Source organism: Bidens hawaiensis, unplaced genomic scaffold (assembly GCF_021521415.1).
Source record: "Bidens hawaiensis isolate Kalapana, Puna unplaced genomic scaffold, B.hawaiensis_p1.1 tig00020524_1, whole genome shotgun sequence".
NCBI lineage: Eukaryota > Viridiplantae > Streptophyta > Magnoliopsida > Asterales > Asteraceae > Bidens > Bidens hawaiensis.
The window spans coordinates 171511-192538 of NW_027493139.1; the positions used below are offsets into that span (position 1 = coordinate 171511).

The window sequence follows — 21028 nt, forward strand, 5'->3', positions numbered from 1 at the left end:
TGAAAGTATATGCACTTACGTGTGTATGTAAGAAAGTTAAGAGGTTAAGTATGAAATGTAAGAAGGTATTGTATGATTATGTGATTAACTAGAACTCACTCAGCGTAGCTGACTTTTAGTATGCACGCAGGTGAGTAGGATGAGGCAGTTCGCGTGAGGAGACACGTGGCACTGAATAAGGGGCTGGCATCGGAAGACGCAAGACGTTTAAGTTTAATGTTTTGTTTATTTTGAAAGGCAAGATGTTGTTTTAAGACAAGAGGTGTTTTGTTATGAAATGTTTTCTGAAAGCTTTTATATTCCGCGAATGTTTTAATTAACTCTGATATTTAGAACTGCGTTTATGAGTAAATCCAACACGAAAGTAGGGCTACCGGTAACGGGGCCTTACAGGCTTCTTGTCTCAAGCTTCGATTTGACTGGTCATGGGCTTGAAACGGAGCTTCGTATGCCAAGTTATGCCCGTTTTCGTGGGCCACCTTTGGAAACACGATAATGGGCCTCCAAATAAACATGACACGCTCTTCAATACTTGGGCCTCCATTAGGATGCTTGCTCGTTTCTTGGTTTATTTACAACCGAACTGAACGGCTGAAATTCGAACCGAGTGAAACTCGAAATGAGCCAAAATCAAACCGAGCATTTTTCGATCAACACCGAGCGATTTTCGAGCAATATTTATTTCTTTTTCGATCACTCTAAAAATTTCAATGAAAAACAAGTTTGAAGACTGTAAATAATATATTTTGTAAACAAATTAATAATTTTTAGACAAACATGTTATAGGTTGTAAATTTTTAGGAGAAAAAAGTTTGAAGTAAGATATAATGAATATGTAAACAAAGTTCTAGAGTTCTGAAAACGTGAATTGAACTAATGAAGCTATATATTTACGGAATATGAAAAGTTTAAAAGGGTTTATCAAATTGTATACTTATTTAATGTGTGTTGTCTATAAATTTATATATTTATTCATATATAATCATATATAGACCAAATTAAAAATATTCGAGCTGAACCGAACCGAGTAGACATTTGCTTGTTGCTTGGCTTGTTTACAAACCAAACCAAGCAGAGCAGCTCGTTTACAATCAAGTGAAAAATGAGCGAGCATTTTTCAAGCAATTTCCGAGCGAACGGCGAACGTCCCTACTTTACTGGATATCATTTATATTGGGCCAATATTTGGGCTTTTAACATTCACTTACACTTTTACTTTTGGGCCTCACCTTTTCTTAAAACTACCCAAAGCCCTCTCAGGTTATACACATTTGCAGTTGCAGAAGATGTATCTTTTCACTTCAACTGTTGTCGTGTAAAATAATACCTCCTCGTTAATCTGACGAAGAAGTAATTTCATTGCATCATTTCATCGAACGCCTTCTTCTCATGTCTATTTGATTAATTATTCGCTTAATTCGTATTGCTATGTCCGATTTTATTGTCCTAATTCTGTCACAGGAGGACCAATTAATAATGCAATTGTTGTTGACAATTTTGCAATTGGAAGTCATAGTATAAGCTGCTCATTCAATTAAATTACAAAAGAAGAATTTAATTCCAATTTTTAAAGACTGTTCCCTATAAACCACTTGATGGACAGTTTTGGATGCTGCTTGCTTGGACCTAATCACCTAATAGATGTGAGAAATAAATTCTTCTTAAGGTATTATTTGCATATTTGACCAATTTTTTATGATAAATATATTTAGAAAACACAGAGAGTGACAAATAGCAGTACATTGGGCAGCCCCTGTTCAATGTGTTCTTTATTTTATTGTGTTTTGATTTGCATATACCGCCACCATAACTAATAACTTTGTGTTTATATGATACAGCTTAGAGATAGTGCAAATGATGATCTCAGCACGATAGTGCCTGAGACACGCTTCTCATTGTCGGTCGACGCTTAGGATCTGCGAGAATGCATGCTAGTGCTACATTACAAACAGCCATGATTTCTTTTTCAATCAACCTATCTGTTGGATAAGGGAGTCGCTTGTCCAATAAATTTTCCAGCATTGTACCATCACCGATCGAATGGTTCAGGGATAAGAGGAGGTCTCCAGGATGCTTCCCTCCAATTGTCTCAAGCGCCACCACCCCAAAGCTATACACGTCACATTTCTCCGTCACAATCATGTTAAAGGCAAGTTCTACATGACAAATATTGTTGGTACATGATGTCAGTAGTTCAGTGTCTAGTGTCTGTAATCGAGTTAGTTGGATTTGTATTTTGTATTAAGCGAAGTTAGCTCACAAGTTCGCTTATATAGGCGAACTTGTGGAACAAGCGAAGTTAGTGACAACTTCGCCTAAACATGTTAGGCAAAGTTGTCGAATGTTAAATAGGCTAGGTTACGGCTTAGTTGAAAAAAAAGGAGTTATCATTAGAGTTTACGAGTTTTTGTGTAATCGGTGATCAGTGAATCACGTGTTTCCAGTTGCAATACAACGTGTCTTTGTTTATTGTAACGTGTGTTTGATCGTGTTAACGTGTATCGTCTTCAATGCTCGTATCGTCTTACGTAGGGATTCCGCACCTACGTAGAACGAGATATTCCGTGTAGATCCGGCTGGGAACCTACAACTGGTATCAGAGCCTTAGGCTCTTATGCTATGGTTCGAGATCTGCGTTTTGGTGTTTCTGGCACGTTTCTGATGCGTTTTTGGCCGAACAGCCGCCGCAGGCGAAGTTATGGGGTTCAGGCGAAGTTGTCGCTTAAATTTTAGGGTTTAGGCGAAGTTATCAGACAGGCGAAGTTATGGACAGGCGAAGTTAAGGAGGGGCGAAGTTGACTTTTAGGCGAAGTTAAAAAAAAAAAAAAAAAATTGTTTGGAGTTTTCGTCTGTATGGCCAGGTGTACACGATTATTGTGAGACCTAAGACGTTGTTCCGTCAACGAGTGAAACTTGTTATCTCTTGGTCTTACGTGTGAACAAATACGTGTCAACTCTGGATTTGGAGTTGAGGTTGTGAATGGGATATTGATTGAAACTGGATATTGACACATATTTGGGTGTTTGTGGGCAATAAAATAGTTGTTGTTCGAGGTTGACCAACTGAAGAAAGTCAAATTGAACTGAAGGTTTTTGTCATTACTGGATTGCGGTCAGAGCAAATTATTTATGTTATTTTCAAGGCGTTCAAGAATTGGATCCTGAAACGTGATGCTTATTTATTAAAGTGAAAATTCTGGAACAAGTTGGATTTAATCGGGAATTAAAGTGTTTATGTTCTTGATCGTTATCCCTGGTGATTGAAGATGCTTCGGATTAATTAATGGTCATGTGTGTTAGATTCTGTCAAGGTGGTTTTGTGATGAAATTGATCACTTGATGTTGAGAAGTTGAAGATTAAACCTTATCGTATGCCGACGTGTTGGTGAAGTTGTGGAAGGAGCCCAACTTCACGTGTTGGTGAAGTCAGAAGGACTCACGTGATTGGTTGAGATGATCAATTAGGCACGGGGATGCATGCATTTCAAAGACCTCAATCTATAAAGTCGGAGAAGCTTACACTGAACGGGAGATCTGATATGGAAGACGCTGGGTGATTGGTAAATTTGTGAAGCTACAAGATAGTTTCAGACACGGCTGGTTGAAGAGCAAACAGAAGATCATCAGTTAAGAGGGAGTTTGTTGGTGCATGTTTTGTAATAGATGATCTTTTGTGTTTGTTAGAATTGAGAGCAACGGTCAAAGGGGAGTCTGTTGGTGCATTTTGTGACCGTCGCTATGCAATTCTGATCAACGGAAACGAAGTACGAAGTCAGAACAACTTCACCATAGGCGAAGTTATAACAACTTCGCCATAGGCGAAGTTGTAACAACTTCTGCCATAGGCGAAGTTAGAACAACTTCGCCTTAGGCGAAGTTATAACAACTTCGCCTACAGGCCCAAGCCCAAGCCCGCGAAGTTGTTTATATATATATGTGTGTGTCTTGTTTAGGTTTTAGTATCCAGAAAATTAGAGTATTATGTATTCAGTTCAAGTAGCTAGAGAGAAACAGAGAGGCAGAGTCGTGTGGGACGGCCCGAGGTAGAGCTCACCTCGGGTCGGTCGTGTCTTTGTTTTCGTGTTTGAACAACTTCACCATAGGCGAAGTTATAACAACTTCGCCATAGGCGAAGTTGTAACAACTTCGCCATAGGCGAAGTTGTAACAACTTCGCCATAGGCGAAGTTGTAACAACTTCTGCCATAGGCGAAGTTAGAACAACTTCGCCTATGGCGAAGTTGTAACAACTTCTGCCATAGGCGAAGTTAGAACAACTTCGCCTTAGGCGAAGTTATAACAACTTCGCCTACAGGCCCAAGCCCAAGCCCGCGAAGTTGTTTATATATATATGTGTGTGTCTTGTTTAGGTTTGAGTATCCAGAAAATTAGAGTATTATGTATTCAGTTCAAGTAGCTAGAGAGAAACAGAGAGGCAGAGTCGTGTGGGACGGCCCGAGGTAGAGCTCACCTCGGGTCGGCCGTGTCTTTGTTTTCGTGTTTGGTATGTAACGAGTTATGATTATTATATGAAAGGATCTGCAGAATCGTTTATCCCGTTCTTGTGTTTGTTCGTGTATGTGTTTGTGTGTAATTGTGTTCTTCGTCTTCTACACCAATAAACGAGTCTAGGAGGATTCCGCACTCCTAGACCTCGTGCGGATCTCGTATCGATCGGCGACGCCCCGCGGGGAACCCACAAGAGAACATTGAGCACGAGATTCCGGAAGTTGATAAGGCAGATATGGGAAGCGATGAGACTGAATGGGAGGAGCAGCCAAGATGGAAAGAAGGCTACGCTCAGTGGTTTGTAAAGACTAAGAAACCGGCGGTCCCTACTATGTTCAAGAAAAGTTACAACATCAGGGGTTATGCTGAATCGAAAAAGGGGATTATATGCTGGTTATATGATGAGCAGTTGAGGCTCTTTGTGATTAAAAGGTATGATGGGGTTCAGTATTTCAAGAGACTGTTGAGATCGTTGAATACGTTGCCTGAATGTGAAGTGAAGGACTTAGCCAGGTTGGGGTTGATAAACAGGAGTGATGATAACATGGCTAGGGTCATTGGAAAGATTGTTTGGAAGGAAAGTATAAAGGAGAAAAAGTTCGAGCTGTTGAAACCACAGAAAGGAAAACTTATTGAAGATAAAGATAGAGGAATGAGAGCAGATGGCAAGCCTTGGATGATCATGAAGTATAAGCCGATCCGGTGTTTAAAAGAAGTGCCGATGAAACAAATGCCCAAGGATGTGCTTAAGGATCTGAAGTGGTGGTATGTTGATTGTGGAACAGCTGAAGCAGTAATGGAGAATGAAGATGAACAAGAGCTGATGAGAGTATATGATCCTATGCATTTAGTGAATTTGTCTCAAGCTGATCTGCAGGTGCTAAACGAGAAAAAGATATTTTATATTCCTGCTTGGAAAGAAGAAGCAAAGAAGTATCAAAGAGTTGTTTCGGTTTGTGTACGAGAAGGCGTTCATGCTTGAAGATGAAAGATACAAGATTTTTGGGATTACAAGACACGTGTTTGAAGATAGAGATATGAAGCTACTGCCAAGGGGGAGTCTGTTGGTACATGATGTCAGTAGTTCAGTGTCTAGTGTCTGTAATCGAGTTAGTTGGATTTGTATTTTGTATTAAGCGAAGTTAGCTCACAAGTTCGCTTATATAGGCGAACTTGTGGAACAAGCGAAGTTAGTGACAACTTCGCCTAAACATGTTAGGCGAAGTTGTCGAATGTTAAATAGGCTAGGTTACGGCTTAGTTGAAAAAAAAGGAGTTATCATTAGAGTTTACGAGTTTTTGTGTAATCGGTGATCAGTGAATCACGTGTTTCCAGTTGCAATACAACGTGTCTTTGTTTATTGTAACGTGTGTTTGATCGTGTTAACGTGTATCGTCTTCTACGCTCGTATCGTCTTACGTAGGGATTCCGCACCTACGTAGAACGAGATATTCCGTGTAGATCCGGCTGGGAACCTACAAATATATACATCAAAGGATTATTGGAAAAGTTCCAAATGCTAATAGGCATAAAAGAAGTGCAAGATTAGGTAGATATACCTGGAGCAATGTATCCCAAAGTACCTACGATTACCGTTCGGTTGGAGGAATCAGGATCGAGCTATCTGGCTGCGCCAAAGTCACCAACAAATCCTTCCATTTTTTAGTTCAAGAGAATGTTGTTGGTTGATATGTCTCTATGAACGATAGGAGGGTTGCAGTCATGATGCATGTATGCCAAAGCATGGGCTACATCCTTGATAATATTCACCCTCTTCATCCAGTCCACTTCAACAGCCAGTTCACTGTTGCTCAAGGCGCAAAATAGGCTCCCCTTTTCCATGTATTCATATACAAGGAAGTTGCATTTGTCATGCAAACAGAAACCGTACAGTCTGACAATGCTTTTGTGTCTTAGGCTGGTCAACATTTGGACTTCATTCTTGAAACACTGGTCGAATGCAGGTTGCTCAGCTTCAAAACGATGTAGTTTCTTTAAAGCAAATATTTGACCACTAGGTAGTTTGGCTTCATAAACACTACCATAGCCACCTGTTCCAATGCAGTATTTGAGGTCAAAATCCTCAGTAGCAGTGATGAAGTCTTCATACGCAATTGTTATTCAGTATTGAACAAACATTTCCATGCTTTTGTGTTTCCGTCTTGATGTTTTTTAAGGAAGCCTTGTGATTAGTGTAACAGACGTAACTTAGAACAAGAAACAAAATCCCAAGATGATGGGAAGAAAAATGGTCAGATGGACCGGTTTGTTTCTTGGCATATGTTCTCTATTCAGATTGGGGCTGAATGCAGTGAGATTATGATTCAGAGACTGATTTAAGAATTCTAAAATCGGAAATTCAAATTCGTCAAGTTCTCTTCCAACAAAATTATTACTACTAAGGTTCAAGTACAGTAAGTGTTGGCAAACAAGAAAACTTTTGAAAGCTCCAGAGATATGATTCATAGAGACGTCTAGATGTTGTAAACTGCATGGTTTCTGGAAGGACAAATTACCTGACAACTGGTTTGATGAAACATCTAGGTAGGAAAGCCTAGATAGGTTTCCAAGAACACGGCCCACAAGACTATTATGACTAAGGTCGACACCTTGTAAGTTCATCAAATTCGCTATATCTAGTGGTATGTGTCCACTTATGGAATTCATGCTAAGGTTTAAATCATACAATTGACTTAGATTGCCAAAACTTGGAGGAATTGGACCGTCAAAATTGTTGTCACCAAGATCCAGTATTTCTAGGTTTTGCGAATTACCAATTTCGTTTGGGATGGATGCATTGAGATTATTTGTGCTCAAGTCTAGGCGTCTGAGATTGAGCATGGAACCATAAGATGATGGGATTGGACCTCCAAGTTGGTTATTACTAAGATCAAGGTATTTTAAATGGGTGAGATTGGCAAGGGAAGCAGGTATTTCACCACTGAAATTGTTCATAGAAAGAATAAGGTATTCCAAACTGATGAGATTGGCAAGGGAAACAGGCAACTCACCGCTGACTTTGTTATAAGAAAGATCAAGGACTTGCAAACTGGTGAGATTGGTGAGGGTAACAGGCAATTCACCACTGAAACTGTTATTATAAAGATAAAGGTATTTCAAATTGATGAGACTGGTGAGGCCTGCTGGTAACTCATCACTGAAATTGTTATAAGAAAGAGAAAGGTCTTCCAAACTGATGAGATTAGCAAGAGCAACAGGTAACTTACCACTGAAATTGTTATCAGAAAGATAAAGGTATTTTAAACGGGTGAGATTGGTGAGGGAAACAGTAAGTTACCTGAGAGTCGATTCCCCCAAAGTGAAAGAGAGGTGAGATTATAAAGCAAACCAATCTGCTCTGGGATGCTTCCTTCAAGACCACACATGTCTAAAGTAAGCCTAGTAAGGTTTGGAAATGAAGAGAAGTCAAGGCTTCCCAGATTACCTTCAAGCTTATCATGATCGTAAAACCTTATCTCGATGACACTTCCTGATTCATTGCATCTGATCTCATCCCAAGTGCAATGATCAATATCCTCTGAAGAAGCATTTACATATTGTGGCCACCAATTAGTTGCAACCAAAGCTTTTCCTTCTAATGATGAATTGTTGAAATCAGTGGCGGAGGTTTGTGATAACATGAAAAAGAGGATTATAAGAAGAAGATGAGCATTAGCATTAGTATGCCACATTATTTTATTGCTCATTTATAAACAAACTGAACGAGTGTGGCTTTATGGATTCTCAAGTGTTATTGGATATATATAAATGCATTCTCAAAGCCGTGTTAACTGTTAACTTTGGAAGTCAACGACAAAAAGGAGCCTTTAGTCAACAAACAGATTTACAACATTCTCACTTTCACGTGTTACATGAAGATTTGAATAATAATTTGAAGATAATAGAAGATTGTAATAATACATTTTTTTAATATATGATTTACCTTTTTCATAATTATAAATTAAATGCATGTACTTTCTTTAAATAAAATTTCTAAGCCAACATGGGACCCGAATTGGTAGACCCGACCGGAACCGGTTCCATGTCGCATCCGGTGTACCCAATACCCGGTTTGGGTATTTATATACCCGAAATCCCAACCCGGTTCTGGATATTATATCTTAAAACGGTTCCTACCCGGTTCTGGTTTCAAACCGGTTCCGGTTCCTACCCGGAAAAACCGGTTCCGCCCGGTATTTGACATTTAATGCTGCTGGAGCTCAAAATATAGTCGTTGGAACCAGTTCCAACGATAATATAGTCGTTGGAACCGGTTTTTGATGTCCGAAACCCATATAAATTGATTAGTTAGCCATTGTTTCACCACCAAACTCAAAAACACTCAAAAATATTTCTCGTTTTACAAGCCCGACCAACCTACGCCTCTCACTTCCACCACTTAGTTCTAGTTGTTACTATTGCAATCACAAAAAAGTCTAACAACAAGGCTAACAAGAATGCCACTCCATCCATTTTAATTGACCCGGTTCATGTTGAAGATGACCACGAAATTGTTGCGGTCCTCGAGCATACCCGCAACAAAGAAGTATGGAAGAATTGAGATTTGGTTATATTGATGAGTGGTGATACTAAGGCTCGTTGCAAATTTTGTGGCACTTTCTTAAAGCACGATTCTAACTCGACTTAAAAAAACACATTGACAACAAATTTTGCAAGGCCTTGAAAGAAGTTCACGCAACCGACCAAGTCAAATTGGGTAAAGATTGTACACTCTTTTGTTACAACACGAACCAGGTTCAAGATAGAATGGCAAAGTTCGTTATTCAACAAGGTTTGCCGTTTAACCACTTTGACAACCCGGAGTTGACGGCCTTGATTCGAGAAACTCTACAACCGCGATACACACATGTAAGTTGTACTACCCTTAGACGTTATAGTATCAAATTGTGGGAGTGTGCAAAAAAAGAGTTAATCGACTTTTTTCAAACTTTAGAATCGATGCGAGTTTAACTAGTGATGTTTGGTTGGCACCACACGGGTTACCTGAATCATACATTTGTGTCACCGCTCATTGGGTTGATTCAGTGTCTTGGCAATTGATGAAACACACCATCGTTTTTGAAAACTTCCCGTACCCACGTACCGCCGAAAAATTGTTTGAGTTGGTGGATGAGGTAATAACTACTTATAACTTGAGAAATAAAATATTTTCGATGTCGTTTGACAACGCATCAAACAATTCAAAGGCGGCCGAAAATTTTATCATAAAATATTCACCACCTTGTTACAATGAACTTTTTTCATGTTCGATGTGTACATATTATCAATTTGGTTGTTCAACAAGGTCTCGGCAATGAAAACATGGGTCAAGGTTTGACTTTCTTTAGACTTATGTTACAATATGCTTTCAAAAGTTGTAAAAGAAGGCATCTGAACATAAGAACTATTGCAAATCGATTGAAAGAAAATATTTCGGGCCGAATTGGGACGTTCCAACCCGATGGAACTCAACTTGTCATATGCTCAAGTGTTCATTTCCCAACGCCAAACTTTATAAAGTTTTCATAACAATCTTGTTGATCGATGTGAGGCCGATATGCTTCCCGGCAGTGTTTGGGTCAATGTCGGTTATTTGATGGAGTATCTTGATGTTTTCAAAACCGCAACAACTAAGTTATCGAGGGTTTATTATCCTACTATTTGTTGGGATTTGTAAGAATTTTACAACATGTCCTTGAATTTTAAAGAGTTTGAGGAGAAGAACGAACTTTTCAAAGATATTGTTAAGGTAATGAAGGAGAAGTTCCTAAAATATTATGAAGACATACCGCCGGTGTTTACTTGTGCCGCCGCTTTAAACCCCAATTGGAATGTTAACGGGGTTGAGACATCGATAGAGGAAATATTTGGCAAAATGGGTATGCACGAGATCGACCCGAAGTTGTCGACGGAAGCGAAGGATAAGTTTGAAAAACACTTTCAATAACTTTATGATCATTATTTTCAACTTTATGGTTCAAGTACAAGGTCGTCTTTTGTGAGGCAAACAAAAAGTAAGTCGTGCAAGGACAAGCTTACAAATTTGATGAATGTTGTTCACGAATCGACGGCTAAGAGGCAAAGAGGAAACACACAAACAAGTGAACTTGGTCGATGTAGTGGAGAAAAATATGTTGAGGGTGCAACGGTCGATGAAATTCACAACATTGATATTTGGCTTGGTGGAAATGAAAACAAAACGAATTTCCTATTCTATCCGCCATGGCTCGTGATTGCTTAGCATCCCAGCTTCAACGGTTGCTTCGGAATTGGTTTTTTTCTCTTAGTAGGAGGGTATTATCGATGCGAATAACAAAACTAACTCTCGAGTCTCTAGAGGTTTGCATTTGCCTAAAAGATCATTTGGATGCGATGGATCGTATACAACACAAGGCAAACTTTGAAGACGAAATACCACTAGAGCGTCCAATTCATGATGAGGAGGTGGAGGAAGGGCTTTTTTCCGGGAATTCGGGTGGTGAAGAAGACGAGGATGATGATGTGTGTCTAATGAATGCTCTTTCTAAGGAACTCACAACTAAGCTTTAAATTTATAAAACGAAACTCCTAATAAATCCACACACAACCAGCAAGTATACCGATCACAAGTAGTATAGACCTAAGAAGTCCGAGTATTGAAAACAAGGACACGTGAGAACGCCTATGATCACTAAACCCTAGACAAGACCTTCCTAATAATAGAATTTTTTTAATTGATTTTTAATAAATTAACTGCTTGACCTAAATTACTTTGACTAAATTAATAAACTTAACTTAACTTAACTTGACGAAACACTTAATGAAACTTAGAGACTTAACTGACAATGGAGAAAACGTCTACCTAGGTAAGAATCATATTGATGGTCTAACAAGCTAATGGATTGAATGATCCCACAACACCGGTATCTAAAGATGACACAACTAAAGCTCGCTCAAGAAAGCTAGATCACCTCTCGGTCTCACTAACACCCTAACTTACACTTAATTGATTTTAAGAACAAACCGGGAAACGAACGCTAAGGTGTTCTATTGCCGACTCTCCTCTTGGACTCACCGACACACGACCCTAATGGAAACGAATACTACGCAGCCAAGGATAGAGGAACAATTTGGTTAACTTAAATTAGACCAACTAATCGCTCACAAACCCGAACCCGACAAGAACCAAACCCGCTCTCACGCGATCCTAATCCTAACAAGTAAAAGCTATGAGACGAATTTACTTCCTATCACCTCTCGGTCTCTAAGAAGGTGTTTAACCCGCTGAATTTAATCAATTAACAATCTCAATAAAAACCTACGGTTGATCCTACCGCAAACTCTAAACACAAAGTAAAGAATTGAACATACAACTATCAATAAAAACCAATTCAATTAATCAAAGCACGATATTATGAGATAATATCAATAATATGGCAGCCACTAAACACAACCTAATTCATTATTAAACCAAACTTTCAGTAGCAATTCAAGTCATATTAACCAAACAATCCATTCAACTCATCAAAACCGAACAATAATCATCAAACCTAGGTAAAAACTAAGAAGTTTAGCCAATCATAATCAATGAACAGTAGATAGAATAGATATAAATGATAAACATGTTCATATAAATCTGATTACAAAAGGTTCGAATGATTAAAAATCAAAAACGAACTCACAAACGTTAAAATAGTCAAAACCGACAACCGAAGGATAAAAGATAGAACCGTAAGCTTGTCCTCCTTGGTTTCTCCTCTAGAGCAGGTGTGGTGGCTGGAAATATTATGTTAATTCGTTCATAGGGTATTAGCATTTTATATATATATGTTTAAACACCTCCTTCCTAATATAAAATAGGTTAAAACAAGCCCACAAGGCCCACTAGAAGACAAAATAGATGGGATAGCTGATTGCTGAACATTCTTGGCAGCCTTTGTAACATGTGGGACGTCGCATAGTGCGGACATGGATGCCTCACCTGGTCGCATAGCGCGGCCGGGACCTGGGTGTTCGTTTCTTCGTTTTCTGACTCGTTTATCTTCAAACGCGCATACCGGCTTCATCCGAATCCCGTTTGAGCTTATTCTTTTTTCATTAAACTTGTTTTTTCTCTCTCTTCAACATGGGACCTATTATATATACAAAAATTTAATTTAATGCAAGAACAAGTTATATTCTTTAATGGTTTACGCACAAAACAACACAAAAACGGGATAAAACGCTATGTGTTTTGCAACACATCAGCTGAGGAGTAAGAAGAAGAGTTTGAAGACTTGTAATTTTATTTGTTTTATTAACTTAATTTGTAACACGATCAAATTTCAAGTAATTTTTAGTTTTGCTTTGTTTATTAACTAGTATTGCTTTGTTTATAGTATTGTTTTATTTTTTATTAGTCATGTTATTTTTTGTTACTATTTCAATTGATTACAATAACGACGAACATTTTATTATAAAAAAACATAACATATTACAAACATTATTAAACATCACAATATTAAACATAACAAGTTAAAATAAAAAACAAGGTCCGTCCTTTTAATCCCGCGCTCTACAACGATTAAGCGTTGTTACCGGCGGCGGTAGGTGCTTGAGTTGTAGAGCCGGACGACTCTCCCGCTTCCGCTTTCTTGGCATCCAAACTTTTTTTCTCACGACAATACTTATTGGTATGTTTGCGTAGGGTGGAATTCGACCCCGCTTTCAGAAACTTGAAACAATACTTGCAGTGGGCCATCTCTTGTGAGTCGGTCATGACACACAAATCATAATGAACCCAAACCTCGGGGCATTTTTTTGTTTCGATGACCATAACAACATCGTCGTTACTTACCATTGATTGCCGGTTTAAAATTTAATTATGATTTAAAGTGTGTTTTAGAGTTTGAAAGTGGTTTAACAAGTTCTACGCACCACTTAGCTATTTATAGTATGTGTGTAAGGTGTATATGGTTAAAAACCGGTTCCAATGGTCCAAAAACGGCTATATAGCCGTTGAACCGGCTCCTAACGGCTAGAATGTTTAAAAATCAAAAAACCTAGTGTACCCGGTTTTTTCGTATAAACCGGGCCCGGTTCCTACCCTACCTGGTTCCACTAAGTTCCCATATCATTCCAACGGGTCGGGTCCGGTTCCTACCCAGTTCCTGACTGCAACCGGTCCCATTCTGTACCCAATTTGAAAAAACCCGGCTCCGAACAGGTTCCGGATTTTAAAAATACCCGATTTTGCACACCTCCACCAACATGCTTGAAAATTTAAAATTTATCTGTAAGTGTGTAAAATATAACGGGTAGATCATGGATCCGCCTTACAACAGACATAACAACAGTTTGTTGAGATATTTTGGTCAAGAGTCTACACAAAACAATCATTTTTGGGTGCCTTTTTCAATCCCCAACTTAAGAAAACAACCAAACACGTAATATTACATACGGAAGCATACAAAAACCATTCTTAAGGTGTCTCGTAATTGCAATGTACACGAACACACAAGCACATACACAATTTATTTGGTAAAATGCATATCGAACGCACATAACATGACGCAGTTGTCACTTGATCCACCAATGAAGAGAGTCTTTACGCCTGTTGATCTTTTTCTGCAGCTGAAGAAGCCCGTATAATAGAGCCTCGGCTGTCGGTGGGCAACTAGGGACATAAATGTCAACCAGTACAATCCTATCACAACCCCTAACAACCGAGTATGAATAGTGGTAGTATCCAACGCCATTTGCACAGCTTCCCATTGAGATCACCCACCTTGCCTGATCATACACCCTGCAACAATGCTCATATTAATGATATACAATGAGAAAATAAACTAAAATGATAGAAAAATATTATGTCAAAGTTTACCATTAAATACTTGTGAATATAAGATAGTCTTTTGAGTCATTTTATTTATTACATGCTTAAATAACAAAAATCATCCAACACTGAACAATTCAGCATCACTAGAGACAATAATACAACTCCAACCTACATAAGCATATCTAAGCCATATCTCATGTAGCACATCTTATTAAACTAATGATCTAATTTTGACGCTTCAAAAATCAATATCACAAAATCATTTAGTACAAACGGATACAAACAACTGCCTAGTTTGTTATAAAATGATAGTTTAGACTCACAGCTCCACAAATAAAGTAATAATGTAAAAAAAGAGATGTTGGTAGTGAAAGAGATGTTTATTTAATAAGTGAATAATACAAAGGTAGGAACACCTATATATACAAGTGTGAAACCATAATTACTACCAAATCTAGGGTCATGGGCTTTCTAGCTAACTATATGATGGGTTGTAACCCAAATACACAAATATATAACTAACATTCCTCCTCAAGTTGGTGCATAGATGTTAATCATGCCCAACTTGTTACAAATAAAATCTATCTGAGTTTCCCGGAGAGGTTTAGTGAGAATGTCTGCTAGCTGAAAGTTTGTCTTCACATGAACAAGTTGAATGGATGGAGGATCTGTTTGTGTGCCTACTACTCGATCTCTGATAAGGTGGCAGTCAACCTCAATATGTTTTTTTCTCTCATGAAATACTTGATTCTTGGCTATGTGAATTGCTAATTGATTATCACAGTATAACCGCATCAAGTCGATAGAAACAACCCCGAGCTCTATGAGAAGACGACGTACCCATGTCATCTCCGATGTTACATCTGCCATATCTCTATACTCCGATTCAGTGCTCGATCGTGATACAGTGTGTTGCTTCTTACTTTTCCATGATACAAGATTTCCTCCAACAAACACACAATATCCGGTGGTAGATCGTCTAGAGATCGGACAACCTGCCCAATCTGCGTCTGAGAATCCTGATATCCGACCATCTCCTTCTTCTGTGAAGGCACCCACACGACAATGACCCTGATCAGAATATATAAACCCAAACCTAGTGTGGTCTTAAGATATGTTAAGACACGAAGGGAAGCATCCCAGCGACTGGTGTATGGTGCCACCATAAATTGGCTCAGAACACTAACAGTAAAGGAAATATCCGGTCGTGTGACAGTCAAATAATTAAGTTTACCAACCAATCTTCTGTATCGCTCTGGATCCTTCATCGGATCCCCTTCCTTCGGGAGGAGCTTCGTTGTAGGAAGCATCAGAGTATCAACTGGCTTGCAGCCTAATAAGCCACATTCGGTAAGGACATACTTTCGTTGACAGAGAAGTATTCCTTGTGGAGAGCGAGATACCTCTATGCCCAGAAAGTACCTCAGTCAACCTAAGTCGCTAACCTGAAACTGAGACTGAAGAAACTGGTTTGGTAATCCTGACCTCATCATCGCCTGTGATTATAATATCATCCACATAAACAACTACAATAATTCTTTTCCCATTTTGGTGTCTAAAAACGACGGAGTGATCGTATGCACTACGAGTCGTCCCAAACTGTCCCATAACAATAGAGAATCGACCAAACCATGCCCTGGGAGACTGTTTGAGACCATATAGATAACGACGTAGTCTGCAAACTTTTGAGGCCTCCTCAACAATGAACCCTGGTGGCTGCTCCATATATACCTCCTCTTCAAGAACACCATTAAGAAAGGCGTTCTTAACATCAAGATGGTGGAGCGTCCAATGATTAATGGCAGCAAGGGCAATACAAATACGGACAGATGGCATTTTAGCAACCGGTGAGAAAGTTTCATCATAGTCAATGCCATATGCTTGAGAGTACCCTTTGGCGACCAACCGAGCTTTTAGGCGATGCAAAGAACCATCCGTGTGAAGTTTGACTGTGAACACCCAATGACAACCAACAATACGCTTCCCAATAGGAAGTGTTTCAAGATCCCATGTATGATTGGATCTTAGGGCCCCAATTTCCTCTTCCATAGCCTACCTCCATCCTGGGTGAGCGAGAGCTATGGTCACATTTTTGGGAATCGGGTAGGAATGAAGGTAGTGGTATATGCATGAGATTCAGTAGAGAGGTGAGAATAGGCAACATAATCCTGAATCGGATAGCGAGTGCAATGTCGTGGTTCTTTGTGAAAAGCAATAGGTATATCGGGTAGTGGTGCACCAGGAGGGTCATAAACAGGTGTATCGGGGGTGGTATCCGGTAATCGTGTAGTATCGGGTAAGGATGTATCAGTTAGGGGTGTTGATTGCTCGGATGCAGGTGAAGGATCTGGGGACATACTGGAGTTATGGTCTGGTTGTGAATCAAGTGTCTCTGTTATTTGACCCTTACCTCGCCTAGCATATGTGAAAAGTAATGGCGGAGGTTCTATTGGTGGGTTAGAATCAGCAGAGACCGGAATTGTTGCTTCAAAGACCGGATGGGTAGTGGGCACTGACAGAGGAGAGGTGGGAATAATATGTGACTCGGGTACATCGGTCTCAGAAAACAAGTCATAAACTGAAGTGGAAGGCTCGAGAAAGTAATAACATGACTCACAGAAGGTGATGTCAGAACTCGTAAAGTATCTTTGAAGAGAAGGGCTGTAACACCGATACCCTTTCTGGACACGAGAATAACCAAGGAAGACACAACAACGAATGGCTCAGGGTGCAAGTTTACCCGGGCTAGAAAACTTACCCGGGTGTGCTGAGTTGGTTTGAGGAGGATTCAATTGGGAGGCAAGAAACCGTTGAATCAGATCATACTCCTCTTTGGTAAATGTATACGTTTGTTTTTCGTCCCCCATGGTAGTATGCATCACGAGATAGAAATCAGGAACTTTCCGGCGTGAATAGTAACTTCCGGCGTGAACGGTGATTCCAGCGATGAACGGTAACTCCGTCAGATGAACAGTACCTTTCCAGCGTGAACAGTGTTTTCAGACGAGATGAACATTACTTTTTCCACGCGCGAACAGTGTTTTCCTGTAGATGAACAGTACCTTTCCCCCGTGAACAGTGTTTTCCGGTGATGAATAGTATTGTCGACAAAAAAAATAGTAATTTTGGCTGGTGAACAGTACTTTCCGGCGGGGGTGGCTGGTCAAGTTTGAAACAAATCCGGAAACGAGTGTCGGGGCAGGAAAACAAGATGAAAACTAGGAGCTGGATTCAGATTTATACCGAGAGCCTTAGCTCTGATACCATGTAAAGAAAGAGATGTTGGTAGTGAAAGAGATGTTTATTTAATGAGTGAATAATACAAAGGTAGGAACACCTATATATACAAGTGTGAAACCCTAATTACTATCAAATCTGGGCCCATAGGCTTTCTAGCTAACTATATGATGGCCTGTAACCGAAATACACAAATATATTACTAACAAATATAAATACCTAATGATTGTATAGAATCTCCAGTATTCACCATAAACATTTTCACCTTAACAATTCAAGATCATTCTCCTAGGCCCTTTCCTTAAAACTAGTAGCAAAAATGTGTAAAAAGTGAGATAGAACCAAAATCAAGAACTGGGCATGAACAAAATTGCAAACAGGGCCTCGAATTGAATCTGAACTTGATCTCAGAAATCAAAAAACAGAACTGCAAACATAACATCGACATAAAGCACCCAACTATGATTATGGTGTGTAAAGTCCTCACCCCTCAAGATCACCATAACGAAGAATTCATGCAGCACAAACCAAGCCTCCCGTTCAAAAGTTTCTAACTTGCTACCAGTTTCCTTCAAATCTCCTATATTTGTAGTATCTTTTTTTAAAAAAAGACACACAAACATAAAACAGTATACAGTCCATAGTCCTGAAACCCTATACAAAAAGTATACACAATACAATACATAAGCTTTATCTCTACAACCTACTAATTTCCATTCAAAACAATTACCAAACTATGACTTACAGTACGAGCTAGTGCTATAAACGAATGGTTCACGAACAGCAAACCAAACAAAATTTCTTGTCTATGTTCATTCATGAAGGATATGAACTTGTTCATAAACGCATTGGAACGAACACAAACACAAACAATATTTTATTTAATTTGGCTAACCTAAAATGGTCATGGTCAGTATCGCTTCAGTCCAGCTACCAAGATTGTGTTGGTGTCTCTTTTTAACATTCATATTGATAAGTTAACTTTACATATAAATTAATCACATAATACTCATATATAATTTTGTTTATAGTTAACTAACTTGCTTAAATCTTATATGATAAGATAAGAAAAGTCAATAAAAATATTAAAAACCTTTAATGAACAAACATAAATGAACTTAAACGAACTCAATATCGAACGTCCACGAACACAATTGAACTATAAACATATTCACAGAACAAGCATATAAAAAGTTAAGGGTAAAAACATCATACATACTTTCTTAAAAGCAGGAGCCATCTTGTTAATAAGAGTACCCGCAACAATCATACAATCAGACTGTCTGTCTGGGGCTCTCGTATCCAAGTCATACCTAGCAGCTCTCGTATGCATCATCTCAACCGCATAGCACGCCAGCCCAAATGTCACCGGCCCAGTTCATCTACCTTCGATATCACAAACTCAGCTGTTTTTTATAACCCTTCTGTAGAGCCTGTTGACGGTGGGCCTGGCTGAGAGTAAGGTGTCGGAGAGGTGAGCGCTTTGGATAATGACGGGAGGGTTGTGTGGATCGATGTGACGGCGCGTTGGGATGACGCAAGTTGTGGAGCTAGGAGAGCCATTGGAACCTCTAGGGTTTGAGGTGATCGGTATTGTTTTTGGGGAAGGTGATGATGATAATGAAGAAAGGAGGTGGGGCGGTTTAGTTTAGAAATGAGCTTATGACTTATCGGGTACGGGCGAACACAGTCGTTGTCGATAACAGTGTTCGGTTTTTCATATTTTCGGTATTTTTCTAATTTCAGAGTTAGAGGTAGTGGGACGAAAAAATTATATTTTCGTTATTGTGGTACAGACATAAATTTTAGGGGTAGTGTTAAAAAATAATTGTATATAATGTATTTCATACATTGTAAGCGAAACAAAAATAGAAACACAATAATAAATATATTTAAACACATAGGGTGCAAATTTCTCACATTTGATTTTTGAAAGCTTGAAATCAAGTTATTATATCATCTTCTTTTACTTTATCAAATGTTTCACTTTCGAACGCACAAAATAAAAAATTGTTCAAATCTTCATCACTCATTCGTTTGCGCAAACCCGTATTAATAAGCTTCATTTTAGAAAAACATATTCAATGGTTGTTGTTGCAATCGGTAAAACCAACGCTAGCTTCAATATTCAATAAATAAAAAGTTTCCATCACTACACGAACAAGGTCACACATTCCACCTAATTTAGCAAATTTATCATCTTTCTTTAAAGTGTGATAAAATGTCATACAATCACCCGAAATACATCATCTTTCTTCATTACTAAAATCATTCGGATACATCTCCGAAAATGCCACTATCTTAGATATGTCATGTTCTTGAATTTCATATCCAAAACCGTATTAGAAACTTCAACCTCAAAATGATGATTTTATTGAGCATGTTTCTGTTTGATGTTTCTCGTTCAAACAAAAGAAAAAAAAAGTCAATGGTTTTTATTTTCTTTGGGCTTTAAATTTTGTGGGCTTTATTAGATTTGAACTTTTAAAAACTTATGATTCCATTGAACTTGTTTATGTTTGATGTTTCTCGTTCAAATAAAATAAAAAAATGTTAATAGTTGTTATTTGATTTGGGTTATATAACCTATGTTTGGGTTTTATTTGATTGGAACTTTAAAACTGATTGGGCTTTAAACTAATAGAGGTAACATAATATTTTCCATCGGTAGCGAAATACGAAAACAAATCTTACACTACCGACGAAAAATTGAAGTTGTGAACTACATTCGCCCTTGTCGTGCCGGTTGGTACCTACGTCTAGAGGTCTTTAACCCGAGTTGTAATGAAACATTAGTGGGTTAAAGATCATATTAGGAAAAGATCGTGCTTGAAACATAAAACGAGTCAAATATAAACATAAAAGTTATTATTTAATGATTGCACGACTTTGAAAGGTATTGGGATAATATCCATTATTTATAGCATCCAAACATTACATGTGTTTAAAAATCTTGAACATCAAGTTGCTACTTCAAAATTAGTATGTTGTAAAAACTAATTAAAGGCAACCAGGACTGTTTTATATACGTGGGCTAACACCCTAAGGCATACCAAATACTTACATCTCCAAATACAAGATAATGTCGCCTAACAACATGTTGCATATATTGTACGCAACATGTAGTATATAACCCAAAATCAATTAATTAAATAAACAAACAAACATGGTATTCTTGTATTCGATTGTAGATGAGTAAATTGTAACTTGAATCATTCTCTGAATCGTGTAATCACTAAAAGATAAACATATTTATGAGTTACACACATTGATTTATTGGATTAAATCGACAGAGAATTTTGAACACGGAATTCAATTTGATAGTTTTTGTATATCAGTGAAGAACTAGAGAGAATTGTAACTGCTACTTTGTTGTGTTATATGTGTTCTAGAGGAATAAATTACCAGGGAAAAACATCGATCAATCTATTAGATTAATTCTCACATGAGCTTAAACATTAATTAAGCCAATTTCACATACCTCTTA

General features: G+C 38.4%; 2 pseudogenes; both read right to left on the bottom strand.

The window, feature by feature from the left end:
* Positions 1-1720: 1720 nt before the first annotated feature.
* Positions 1721-8200, bottom strand: LOC143561017 (uncharacterized; annotated as a pseudogene).
* Positions 8201-14045: 5845 nt separating this feature from the next.
* On the bottom strand, positions 14046-19104 carry LOC143561010 (NADH dehydrogenase [ubiquinone] iron-sulfur protein 7, mitochondrial-like; annotated as a pseudogene).
* Positions 19105-21028: the final 1924 nt, after the last annotated feature.